Source organism: Arctopsyche grandis, chromosome 3 (assembly GCF_051622035.1).
Source record: "Arctopsyche grandis isolate Sample6627 chromosome 3, ASM5162203v2, whole genome shotgun sequence".
Taxonomy (NCBI): Eukaryota; Metazoa; Arthropoda; class Insecta; order Trichoptera; family Hydropsychidae; genus Arctopsyche; species Arctopsyche grandis.
Window position 1 is genome coordinate 24421190 of NC_135357.1, and position 13371 is coordinate 24434560.

Sequence of the window (13371 nt, forward strand, 5' to 3'; positions counted from 1 at the left end):
CCTCCCGTATTCTGCACGCGCACATTAATACGGGAGGAAAAGCCTGTTCGTCTTGTTCCTGTTGTATCCTGCTCGCGCAAATTAAGTGAGTATGTACGTGAGTATGTACCGTTTACCATGCACCATTTTTTTTTTTTTTTTGATCTTTCGACTTAATATCTTTCGATTTTTGATCTTTGCCTTCCGATATTTGCGTTTTCTGTCATTTAACATTCTGTCTCGTCACGGAGACCGGATCCAAATATACAGTTTGCCTCGATATGTCGAATAAACGTCAACGAATCCAAAAACATCTATTTTATCTCCAACGTAATGGCAGACGATACATTAACGCATATTGATGACCAAAATGAGCAATATGGCAAAGTATGAAAACGATCGGATAAGAGATAAGAGAGATAAAAAATGACGACTTAAACGAAAACCATGTGAACTGTAAAGGAGGTATGTAATAAAAATAGCAACCGATGGTATTCAAAAGTTTCCTTTAGATATCCTTTTATGATTAGTAAAATCTTTGTCATAAATTACATATCAAGAGTGGAAATGATTAAGTACATACATATGTACATATGTAATGCAGAGAAATATTATAATAATAGAATTGGCTTTAGGCGTTATATTGTTGTCAAGTGACGATTGTCCACAGACAATCCTAAATAATTTTAACATCAGTCGTATTTGATGCTTGGTGCTCGACGTATGTCCGATAAAAACTTCTCTGTTTGTTAATATTACTCGCAAGATGGGCGAGCATCGTTAAAAATTGCACAATGCATTCAAAAACACACAATAAACAACATAGGATACATTTTTATAAGTAAATTGATCTGATTGTATTCCGTGCGTTGTAGAGTAGTTATGGAGACGTACCGCGTAATATTGACACAATGTATTTATTCGTATGGACCCTTCTATTATTATAACATTTCTCTGTATGTATGTACATATGTATATGAAAGAAAAGTTCAACCTTGTTGACAACGTCACAACGTGGATTATGTATTTATTAAACACCAGTGATAGACCCGATGAAAATTTCATCAGGTCTATTATAACTAAAAAATACCTATGTATGTACATATAAACAGCAATAGAAAAATTAATTTATTAATTTTCAGAAGATGGCGCGAAATGCTCGTGGCACTATTTTCCAAGAAAATATATTGATAACAAACGATATATGTATGTACATATATACAGGTTTTTTCTTGGTTCTACCACCCAAACCTTACATATGTAAAATAAACCTTGTGTACATACGTACATTAAAGCTTACAAAGTCTCTTTCGAAATTATATATTACTAGTTGTGTTACCCGGCTTCGCTCAGGATTTGTAATAAAAACAGCGTAAACATGACGAATCTAATAGTAAATATTCATTTGTTTTTTTTTTTATTAAATTTATTTGAATCGAAAAATATATATGTATGCATTCAACCAATTGAATTGTCGTCATTGAAACTTTGTTTTGTTTTCGAAGTTCCCAAACAAAGATACTTACATACATACAAAGTCTCTTTCGAAATTATATATTAGATAGGTAGATATGTTCATATTTATGTGTAATTTAACTTTTATTCAAGGAAAGATAATATACAACCAGGGCTGTGGAGTCGTTTCAAAATTCAACGACTTCGACTCCAACTTGAACGATTTTGGTAAAATCGAAAATTTTTAGTAATACAAATAATAGCGATTTTCAAAATATAAAAAATTAAAGGAATTTTAAAAAATCACTAAAAATATACATGTAACTCAATTTATTGAATTATTGGTTATTAATTATTAATTAATAAGTACATATGTCTAAGTACATTCGTATTGTACATGTGAGTAAGTACATTCATAGTGTACATGAATTTCATACACAAACAATCGATTTAATGAAATGAAGAAAGTATGAAACGAAGAAAATAATCAGTTTTGGCCACAACACATCAAAATAGTCGCAATTCAACGAATTTATTTATAATATAAATTCAATTCATGGTTTTTATAAAGAAATTGTTAAATTTCAATTTATTAGTGGATTTACTACAATAAAATTGGAGACTTATGTAAGTCTACACATATCGTAATACTATTAATTAAAGAAAATAATAAAAAGGAGTCGGAGTCAGTTGATTTTTTACGACTCCGACTTCGAATCCACAGCCCTGCCCTGTATACAACACAAGTCGGAATATAATAATTGCGATGAAACTTTATATTTTATTTTATTTTATTTTTATTTAATTTATACCAGGAAAGCCTAACATATAAAGTCAAGAAGACAAGACAATAAAGTATGTAGATACAAGATAGCCAAAAATATACTGTCTAATGGAAAATATTTCTTGAAAACGAGTTGTCTTCTATTTCAAGTTAAATAATTAAAATTTTGGATTGAACACTACAATATAAGAAATATTGCTCTCCGTTTTGGTTTCCATGCGTTCACCTTGCCTATATAGGTAAAAAGTAATTTAATTTGAATACACATTGTGCGCGAACGCTATGTTAATTGAAATCGTTCGATTCCATATAAATCAGCGCAAAATTAATTATCATTGAATATATCTATTTGAATGTTGTGATTACGATATTGAGAAAGCCCTTTTGTCAAAAAGTTTTAACAAATTGATTTCACTCACTTTCTACACCACATACACAAAACTTTTTCATCCCAAATACAGACTAAAGACGTGCGTAGCAATATACATACATATACATATACATACAAAAATATGTACACGTGAACGCATGGATGTTGCGTTGAACCGATTATTTTTGCCCGTATAAAGTCAGTCAAACGCGTTTCTTTGAACGCTATTAGCAACAGAGATTTCTCTTCTGTCCAGCTCTTCGCCCATCTGTCTTCTTAGAGTGCCTTCAGTCAGACGAGGCTTGTCCATCAATTAAACGAAGCGTACAATCAATTTTTTCCCCGCGAAAGATTATAAAAATAAATACGTGAAAAAACGTTTACACGATCGCTTTTATTCAACGCGATAATTCGATTGTAAATAAACATAAAGGTGCGAGGCGTGCTCTTTAAAAAACAAAAACGATTTAATATCTTAATTCAATTTGTGCGAGTAATCGCGTGCATAAAAAACAGATAGATAAATAATAGAGATGTTGAACGTCGTGTGTATAACTTCCGTATCCGCTAATAAGTATGATATAATACTAATTGTCAATTGTAATTCGTGTGAACCGTAATGAGATCACGACACCAAATCGGTTCAATCTCAAATGTCATCCAGAGTCATTGAATCGGTTTTTTAAGTCAACATTGTTTCAGACATGTGTAGTGGGCGCCGCTTTGTGTGATCATCGTTTATTTCAGCCGTTAAATAAAATCGATACGCGATTGCAGAACCTCACATAGCAAATGACATGCAATAATAAAATTAAATGTATGGCATTCCTTACATGACCTAAACTTATAAGAAAAGACGACTCGTGAGGAAAGTTTGATGATATTAAACAGCAGCGATAGCACATCGAGTATATAACATGTTTTGTTTATCTCAAGAGAATTTGTTTTCAGGACATTGACTTCGGGATTTCGACTCGAGGTTGTGGTTTTTCGAGATGTTATCCCATATTACTGACTTTTCAATATAATGTTGAATACTACATATGTATGTATGTAAATATGTGTGTGCATAATATAATTTAAAATACCGATATTATCAGAGACCTTAATGGTGTATTAAATTAATTTACAAAATTTCACTTTATCTTCAAAACATACAATTATACACTTACTAAATATCGTAAATCGTGATAAGAGACTGATAATAGTCAAATTGGTCAAAATTTTCAAGTTGAAATTTCTCATGAAACCAATATTAATACTTCTCATAGAAATAAAATGAAAATCGATTGAATTATTACCATAATCCAAATTGATATTTTGTATACCACAAAAAATAAAAATACCACAATAGAAATGTGTGTAAATTGATGATTTTTTTTCGCTTGGCGCACCACTGAAACGGTCAATGCCCCGCAGATTTGAATTTCATACCCAGAACTGCCCTCGATAGACGACGATTCTCAAACTATAGGAAAGTCTGAAATCATCGACAACATATCCGTTCTCGTTTGGTTATGTCATTAGGAGAAATAACGTCGCTAACACCTAAACGGCGTTACAAAAGCGGCGTTGGCGGACCGCGAGCGCGACACGTGGGTGCAAAACACCCACAACACCCGTCCCTCCCCCTGCCATCATCGAGAGAACGGTGGCCACGATTCTCCTCTATGCAAATGGACCAATCAGAGAGAAATTTTACCCAATCCGCGATAAATAAACAAAGCTCCTTTTCAATATACTGAGCGTGAGTGAAAATAACATAGTATTGGTGTTAGTATTATAAAATCATTTATCGTGGAATAGATTGCGATTTGTCATAGTACCGTTCAACGCATGGTAGCCCTATTCGCGCGTGAACTATCGCCAATCAAACAAGAGTGGGAGGAAAAATACCGCATCTGCTACCGATCAACGCCAATGTATATTGAAGTTTATAGCAAACGATACGTGATGAATGACCCGGTTATTTAATTTTGAATTCGATACAAAAAAGTGTCAGAATTGATTGTACCTATGTATTGTAACCTTCACAAGATCTCTATAAATTTATATGTATCCAATATATTTTTTATTTATAAAAATTACAATTCACTCGTTTTATGAACGGAATTCATTTTTTTTTTAATATCAAATAATTTTTTGACACAAATTTTCAACATTTTTTATTTTATTATTATTATTTTTTGTAATCGGGGGCGGAAATAATGCTTCCGACTTGTCGTCGAATATCTCTTAATGAACGAAACGTTATTGTTTTGATTTTAAATGCATAAACCGTTTCCTCAAAACGTTATAATACGGACCACCTTTCTAAAACGTGCATAGTCATTATCATTATGCGGCAATAGCATAAATAAAATATTTAAATATTGCTTACAGCGACAGTTACGTTATATATGTGCAAAATGCAATAAATTAACAATTATTTATTGAAACAATACAAAAAAGTTTAAATCAATATTTAAAATGTAAATGTACCTTTTAATACAAATTCTACTTAGCTTTACAAATAAACAAAAACATCATAAAATTAGACGATAATAAATGAAATAAAATTGGACAAAAAACTTAATTACAATAAAAGTTAAACAAACGAACAATAAAATAAATAATCACGATAAATTTCATATAGGCGGAGATAAGCAAAAGACAAAAATTGAATCGTTTTGCAATCCATTGTTAAAAATTTTAATTGGACAAATAAAAGTGAATGAAATTTTAATGTATGTACTTTCACGCTTATTTCTTATGTAATATCATATATACTAGCATACCAAACAAATTTATGGCATAATATTTATATAAAAGTTATGGTTGTGAGTAAATAAGCTCACGGTGTAATAACAAGTCACAATATTATTATTAAAATATTTTCTTTTGTATTTGTCTGAGGTCACATTTAATGGAACAATCGGCGATACTTAGAACGAGTTTTAATTAAGATATCCGTCCAACAATTACTATGTGGAACGGATGTAAATATCCTTTTACTTGCTGGTTTGTTTTATTTTTTTGTCCGTACGTTTTGATGTAGCAAAAGATCTAAAGAAGTTTGATAAAAAACATTTGATCGATTTGAATATGTCTCTCCGATTAACTATTTAACATTTACACGAGGCCAACAATATTATTTATTCATTTAAAGCATTATTTATTATCAAAATCGTGTTTGTCGTTTTTGTTTATTCATTAGTATACTTACTATGTACGTAAGTTTACGAAGCATAAAAATGACTACACTAAATTGAATAATTTGCATTATGCAAATGAAAATCTATTTTTTCCACTTTTTGCATATCTGAAAACATACATATACTGAAAATTTTATCCAAATCTCATTAAACATACATACATACATACATGTCGGTTTATGAACCATCATAGGTGAAAGTCTTCGTTGTGGTGAATTCTGCTCATCTATAAATTCAACTTTCGAAGTCTAAATTCATTTGCACATTTTATCAGTATTTTTTAATCATATAATATAGTTTTATTTTAGAATTTTAAAATGCGAAATTTATATGTAAAAAATAAAACTAAAAATCCATTGAAAAAACACAAGACTACTCGGAAACATCGACGGGAGGTTAAATACGAAACCCAACCACAATTGAAAAATCTATTTTTTAGCGTTATATAAAGGTCTCTACAATTCACGTCTATTCATCCAAGTTTAAAAAATTTCATTTTTGTTTAGTCTTTTTTTATTCATCTCCGCATTTACTCTCTTTGCTATATACTCCACTTTCGTAAAACTCTCTTTTGAACCTCTCCTGTCATTCAAAACATTGATTTTCTATATTTCCTTGTCCTAATAAGTTTTTCAACATCGGCATAATCAATGCACAACAAAAAACATTTTTACAATAATAATAAAAAAAATAGAATAAAAACCGTATTCAATTTCTTATAAGCACGATTTTCAAATCTGAAACAAATTTAAATAAAGACTATTTTGCAATTTTATGAATTAAATGTTTAAGAATATTTTTTTACGTTTTTCCTCATTAGTATTTACTATTAGATTCAGGTAAATATTGACGAATATCAGTAGGTCAATACTAGGCATACATATGTACCTACATATAATACCAAGCGCATGCGACGAACACTCGACGCCACTCGAGTTTCACCTCGATACTCCCTTTTTGACACAAATTACAGGCACCCACTCGAGTGCGACGATGTGACCTCAACACCGACTCTAATTTCACCGAATCGTTAAAAGTTACGATACGTTCACCAAAAATGAAAAACAGCACCGATAAGTACCCACTCCCTCCCTAAAAACGACCGTAATTTGTATTGAAAATTCGGAAAATTAGTTACGCTGTCGTCGAGGGGACAAAGTGGTGCACCTGTTGGTGCAGAGGCGAGATTTCGGCAAAGACGCAGGCTCGAATCCCCGCGGCAGGTGGGGGCCTCCGGACAGACAACTGTCCTAATAAGGAGTGCTGCTACTCATGAGGGCGATCGTACGTACCACTGCTGTGCAGAAACTTACAAATTTAAACAGCGCTTTCTGCAATAACTAAACATCCTTCAACGCCATACATTCCCAACAATAAATAACTATTAAAATCGAGAGAAAACGAATTAAAATGCTATCTTCATTAATAATAAATTTTACACGTAGATGCAATGGTATATTATGTTGTTTCATGAAGTCAATAGATGTCACCAGGTTTACCGGTTATACCATATTTTCACAACGCAAATAGGTATGTAGTTGCATTAGCTCAACTAGAATCCACAGCATCCGCGACGAAGTCTATATTTTCTTCGCAGCTTCGTTTGCACGTCATGATCTCACAACTGATTTATAAGACGAAAAAACTCAATTAATTGTATCGTTCTGATAACGCCATGTTTTTGCATTAAAAACCATAATAATTACACACTGAGGCGAGCTGGTGCTCCATTTGATTCGATTTATTATTTACAAAGCGATGCGTAAAGCGATTAGTGTTAGAATTAATCAATACGCGCTAATTATTAGAAATTGAAGAACGCAATTACGTATGTTTTTAAAAATATACGTAGAGTAGATTTAAAGAGAAAAATACAACGGAGGAAGTGCAACGCGTAACACCGGTTTAATATTGCCCACATTCCACACCATGAATTGATTAATACAAAAAAAATCAATTGAATAGATTTATATAATTGCCATTTATTAATATGATTTTAATTGCTCTTAATTGATGTATGTGTTTGCTTAATTTTTTTATGCATCTTGGCAAAAGGCAACTTCATTTATGATTTTTCAATAATATTATCTATGCATATTATGAATTGCATACATAATATTATGATATTAATACTATAACTATACTATTAATAATATGGCAGCAGTATGACTCGGTAGTTGCGTTTATGTTAAGCACCGAGAGGTTACCGGGTTCGATCCCGGGCTAACCTTTAATGCTACTGGTCAGACTTTGATATTTGTGACTCTAACTCGATCGTTTCCTATCAGAGTTTGTCAATTTATCTGATTTCGTTGTTGAAACAGTTACTCCATCAAATTGGCAAAAACCTTTCTACCCACTATGTCACCAATATCTGAATTTGATTTATGTACAATATGTAAAAAAATATGTACAAGTCTAAATCCATAGATGTCTCTATGGATTAATTAATAATTAATTTCGTGTTCATCAGCATCTAGAAATTAGACGATTTATGTATTAAAAAATGCTGCAATGTTTGTAATTAGCTACGAAGACGCAATGGGGTTTATCTCTTAGACTTTCCTGGTATATGTATACATATCTATGTAATTCAAAATAAAAATAAAATATTGACGGTATGTTAATGAAAAATGCTTAAGCGTATCACTGAAAACATTATACACGTAGAATTAATTCGAAACGTTTAGCCTGAAATGAAACTAGTAAAAAAAAGCTTGTAAGAATAGTCGCATGCGGTAATCGTTCGTTCGTTCGGTTCAACACAAACTTGTTGACCTTTTGCCTGCGGCACGTCACATCGTTTAAGTTAGAAACGTCACACAAAAGCGCATAAAGTGACAACGGGCCATTCAATTTCGATCTTATTCTAATTCGTCGACCGGTTTCACTTTCGCCGATAAGAGCGCAGATCACTAGCCCGAGGCCTTTGCGGTCAAACGTCACAAACACACTACATTGTCTCATGAAACCAATATGACAATGCGTTTCAGATATTGACCGTGTAAATGATATTAGTAGGAATGTGACCACTGGATGAACAGAAGTCGTGAACAGCAAAACAATAAAAAAATTGTAAAACTTACAATTTAATTAGTAATTAATTAATGAAAATACTGCGATCAGGACAATTTTTTTAGTTTTGATTATATCGTCATATAGGTCAATGATTTAGCAATAGCTACTGACGTAAAAATTCAAAGTTGATTAACCATATCGTGAAGCTTTGCGAAAAGCAATTCTGGTAATTTAACGAGAATCTGAAATGGTCTAGATATAAGAGCTGATAATTTGAGCTTGTCATGATATGGAATGTAGAATGAAACGAAGAGGGCCGACAAATTGCGCAAAATTGGCAAATATGTACATATGTACATGTACATACATATACGGTCATCTACTATGAACCGGAGTTTGGCCATTACGGACATATTATATGATATAATTTATACAAAGAAGGTAATCTGTATGTGTGTGTGTGTGTGTGTGTGTGTGTGTGTGTGTGTGTGTGTGTGTGTCCTAACGCTAGCTGAACATAATGAATGAATTGATGAAAAGCCCAAACTTTGTATAAATTCATTCGTCGAGATTTGCGGCGGTATCGAACCCATGAACTCTCGAACACAAATATCCTCTTATATGTTTATCTGAGTTTGGTGAGCTAACCGATTAAGCCATTGTCCAATTTTGAAATCGTCCTTTTTTTTAAACATTAATTGAAAATTTTTCGTTCTCGCCATATAAAAACACGTAATTATAATAATTTTATTTAGCGAGGTTTTGAACCATTTTTTATTCATCATAAACAATTAAACATATATTTTTAATTGAAATTAATTTATATTATAACGATATTTTAAAAATAAAATTAATTCCAGATCGGAGAGTCGAACCTACTCCCCGCGTGGCCAGAGCAGTATACGCTGACCGATACACCACGACGGCCAACAAAAGAGGTGTTCTAAATTTAATATATATGTAATTTATAATATTCAAGGTTCAGGGGTCAATGATCGGGATTTGTTTATACATAATTGTGGGTATTGGGTTTTGTAAATTAAACATACATATATTTTTGCTTACGTCACGTGATGTAAAAATACGTACTTTTCATATTATCCGATTCCGATTCGGATTTCGACTTCGAGTTTTATAATTATATTATTATTTTTTATTGCATAATTTAATTAGCATAACCGATTCGCGATTTCTGTTTCAGTTCCAATTCCGATTAATTATAACTATTCATATTGTAACTTTATTTCAAATCGTGTATCAATCCGAAAGCACTCTAAAACTACATAAATATGTACATAAAACTAGTTATATGTACATATCTTTAATAGTCCCGTTCCTCGGTGTAAATATCCATTAACATTGACAATCGAACAAACGTTAAGATTACAATAAACATTATCGAACAAGATCGCCTTCGAACGAAACCAGCGCGTGCTCACACACGACTTTTCAACTTTTCCTTTTTAGTTTTAGATTTATTATTTTTGCGATAATTTGCGAATGGCGATCGAAGGCTTTGCGCGAACAAAGCGGACATATTATGTTATATTTGCGATATATCAAACAGAGCATAAAGGTGCATTTCAATCCGAAAGATCTCTCTATATAGCACTCGATCACGTCTGATTTTTTGTTCGCGAATAGCGGTCCACGACGCTTGCGGTCTCGCCCGTAGGTACATGCCTACATATGTCTGTATGTATGTATGTACATTCATATAAATATGTAGGTACTCCTCCTTCACAATGTTACGTGATTTTTATATCCAGCTCTAGTCAGTATTTGTATGTGGTTGTGTGTGTGTGTGTGTGTGTGTGTGTGTGTGTGTGTAAGTGAAGTGTTGTATTTCAAGTTTTCTTCGATAAACTGACCATTCGGTGCAATAAATGCAACGATCGAGTCAATATTCTCCGAATGGACGAGTCAGAATCCAGTCACCTCAACTAAGTTTTATTACGTATTAATTAACCATTTTACGAACCGCTTTACCTTCAATTGGCTCGGACGATAGATAGTAGTTGAATAATCTAATATATAATTTCGAAAGAAACTTTGTATGTCAAAATTTCTATGATGAGTCGATTTTTTTTTTCGATTCAAATAAATTTAATTAAAAAACAAATGAATATTTACTATTAGATTCGCCATGTTTACGCTGTTTATATTACAAATACTGAGCGAAGCCGGGTAAAATAACTAGTATCCAATGATTACGTTTTAACCCTTTGGCTGCTACGAGGTTTTTCAATGTCCAAGCGAAAAATGCTAACATTTGTAATTATTTTGAAAAAAAAAAATATAATATTTTTTTTTACATACTTACTTCGCCGAACACTCGTAATTTTTATAATACTTTATATACATTTTTAAGAAGCAGTCGTGGACTCGTGCTCTCTCTTTCTGTCTTGCTTTTACATGCGTGCGTGCGAAAGAGATACCTACATATATACACTAAATAAGTTTTGACGATTGTTTTCCGAGGCTTTATTCTTTTCAATAATCTATTTTTAGATATCGATGTATCCTTACAACATGCGATATATTCGAAACAGGTAGCGGTCTCTCTCTCTTTCTTTCTTGGTTTTAATTGTGTACGTATGAGCGAGACACACAAGGATGCGAAGTTTCTAATAATCAAATAATTTTTCAACATGTATCATAAACATTTTGTATGCATTTCAGTTGCATTTGATTGATTGCATGAATTCGTGACGTCTCGTGACCTATATAATTGAAAGCGGATTTCTATTGTTTTTTGCCATTTATTTTAACTCTGCAAAATGATATCGGACAGTGAAAGTGATGAAAGCGAAATAATAGCTCCTCGCCGAGGAACTCGACAAATCAGCAGCTCTACTGATTCTGAAAATGAATTTATCGATAATAATCAATTCCCAAGTAATAACTCCTTATATGACATTGACAACGAACCCGAAATTTACTTTGATGATGAACCCGAAATTGAAGAGCTTTTATTTAAAAAATTGATAAATATTTATAAAGCTTGATTGAAAAATAAATATAAATACGTATATAAAAAAAATGTTTCGTGCCACTGATGCGCTGGTGGCTCAAAGAAAGTATTGAAATACGACAATTAATGACGTCAACAACGATCGTCGTAGCAATCTTCGCCGATTTCAAAACAACGATTTATCGTTGTTGTAGCAGTCAAAGGGTTAACTAAAATTTTAAATTCCTTTAAATAAAAAGTGTTAAGAAAGATATTAAGTTCATAAATAATAATATATGCATATGTACATATAAATAAGTATGGAAAGCTGTATGCTCGGCATAATAACTAGATATAGGAAACGGAATACATGGATGAGAGGTATGAGAGGGGTAGTCAATTTAGTGGAAATAGTGAAGGGGTTAAAATGGCGGACCACGTATTTAGAAAAATTGATAAAATACGAATTCGAATGGTACCCGAGAGAATTTAAAAATGGGCAAGTAAAAATACTGGCCGCCTGTAATACGACACGACGATTTTGGACATGTTGAATTAAAAGAAGTGAAAACAATTTGTGAATTAAGTCAAACAGAAATGGTGTTTTTGGAACTGAAAATTGACTTCCGCCACTTTCAAATACAACGGCTCGTAAATTCAAAATAAAATAGAAAATATAATAATAGCCAAAAATAACGTGCTAAAAAAACGAAGGATACTCTAAACCAGATTAAATAATATATACAAGAATGAAAAAAAGATATGAGCAAATTAAATGACAAAAATGAGTAAATTTTATGTACATAAATAGAAAGTTACATTGCAAATACTATTGGTTAAAATGTTTCAAATTATCAAACAAAACTGATAAACATCGCGTTTCGATGTATTTAATAGAAAATCATAAGCCGAATTCAAATACATATATGTATAATTAATTAATAACGTTTTACACAACGGTCGATTATTTTCTTGAAACTTCTTTTGAATCTATCACGCAAACATTTTTTTTAAAATCCATATTTCACAACTCGGATTTGTCTACAGCCACAATTGGGAGATGCCTTCGTCCAGCACTGGTTGGTACAAATATGTAAATGATGACGCACCATTTTGAAACTCATATTTCATATTTTAGACCACCAAATATAAAAATCGCCTATTCAAAATACGAACCGTGGTAACCATTCTTGAAATGAATACGAATCATTCGCATTCGAATCTCGCAAAATGACGGTCGTCGGGGTTCAAGCGATACATAAATCAATAATATGTATACGCTTTGATACGAAACATCGCAGATTTGCGACTGACAGGAAAGTCGTTGGCGTCATTGGAAGTTGTCTCCACCTTATAAGGAAGGGTGCGAGACCCTAAAAATCAAACGTAATGAATCAAAATGTTATACTGGGGTCGATTTGACATATAATATGCGCGGCTCAGAGCAACAACGACTCGTGCGAAATCAATAAACGCACTCGTAAATTTCGCAGATTTATGTCGAAGCGATTTCATTCGTTTGTCATAATATAAGAACCGAAGACGTTGGCCTTGTTGATGAAGCACAATACATTGAAATAAAAAGACGAAAAATTTACAGGAAAATCGCAAAAAAGAC

The 13371-nt window shown here is 32.3% G+C and overlaps 1 protein-coding gene across 3 annotated transcripts in view; it reads right to left on the reverse strand.

Annotated features, from left to right (window-relative positions):
- Positions 1-13371, reverse strand: part of LOC143923222 (uncharacterized) — a 48088-nt gene that overhangs the window by 14604 nt on the left and 20113 nt on the right. The gene's annotated exons all lie outside the window — the stretch shown is intronic.